This window comes from Cynoglossus semilaevis, chromosome 9 (assembly GCF_000523025.1).
Source record: "Cynoglossus semilaevis isolate Cse_v1.0 chromosome 9, Cse_v1.0, whole genome shotgun sequence".
Lineage (NCBI taxonomy): Eukaryota > Metazoa > Chordata > Actinopteri > Pleuronectiformes > Cynoglossidae > Cynoglossus > Cynoglossus semilaevis.
In genome coordinates, this window is record NC_024315.1 from 1,047,730 (window position 1) to 1,049,341 (window position 1,612).

Consider the following 1,612-nt stretch of genomic DNA (forward strand, 5'->3'; position numbering starts at 1 on the left):
GGCCCCTCCCCGCCCCAACCTTATTTGAATCCAAGGACATGAGGCCGTGATCAGAGTTGACAGATCTACACCAAAAGTGGGCCAGAGATATGACGTTACTGATCCAGCAACCATAATTCACACAGCATATGTGTGTGTGTGTGTGTGTGTGTGTGTGTGTGTGTGTTTGAGGCTAAGGGGCCAGATCTGATCTCGCCTGTTTCCCATTTCCCCTCAATCAGAGAAACCTCTCGTCCAATTTTACCCTCCTCTTCCTCCATCGTTTGCTAATTGTGGTTCCAGATCACTGCCACATGCAGTCTGTGTGTGTGTGGGGGGGGGGGCGCAGGGGAGTGGCACATAGGTTTATTTATGTCCATCTCCAGGGGTCAGGGAGATGTTCCTTGACTCTCCAACTATTAAAAGACTGACCCCAGATCTCAGTCTCCCAGGACCAGATGTGGTCCATATGGTCCGTCCTCACCTCGTCCTGGTCTCCAGTCCTGGTCTAGCCTTAGACCCCCCCTCCCTCCCCCCCACTCTCCTGCAGCTATGGAGTTCTATAGCACACTAACGGATGACCTCATGCCGGCTAATGTTTAACAGACATTTCCTTTACATTCGTAACACCTGCCAAGTTTAACCAGGTACCGATTCTTAGGCCTGAAAAAACACACTGAGCTTTTGGGTTTATTTATATTCCTGCAGTCACAGTGAGGGTACCTGGGTGAGGGGGGGGGGGGGGGGGGGCAGTGCTGGGTCCCTGTGGTTGGATGGTTACTGAGAGACCCTCATCATATCAAAAAATCAATATATGTTGGAAAACAGGGGTGTCAAACATACGGCCCGTGGGCCAAAATCGGCCCACTGTGAAGGGCGATCCGGCCCACTTGATGAATTTTGCAAGTAAAAACAATCCGGGAACACTTAATAGTATTTCAGTAAATATTAATATTTTCTAATAAACACCGGGAAAAACATGGACATATTGTGTTTTTTTATGGATAATTATGTCATAAATGAACTGTTTCCTGTTGGAATAAATGTCACTGTGTAAACAATTCTAAGTCGTTTAGTCTGATAACTGATACATGTTATTTCTGCTGCTGCTAATGCTAATGCTATTAATAGTTATAACAGATTGAACAACTCAGTAAGTTCCACGAGCCTGTGTTTTCCCAGCAGTAAAAGTCAATTAGCATCTCCGCGGATATACGTTAACACATTATAATAATTTACGAGCCGGTCGTAGCCAATGATGTTAGACCACATGTGGAGACCTGAGCTGGACTTCGCTGGTCCTCTGGGAGTGAAACGTACGCCACGTACAAAAACACTGCAGCCATTCGGTTTCAGCAGCACTCGTTAATAACTCATCAATAACTCGTTAATAACTCATTAGTAACTCATTAATAACTCATTAATAACCTGTTAATAACTCATTAATAACTCATTAAAGCCACAGTAATGTTCTAATAGTCTTTACAATCACTTGTGAATTTATAGGGCTCTCGTTGTGTGTGTGCTTGTGTGTCACGACCTTTGGAATCGTCAGCCTCACAGTCGCTGGAGTCACTACCCAGACTGCTCTGCAGCACACTAATCATCCTGGAACTGAGGAATGAGAATGTCC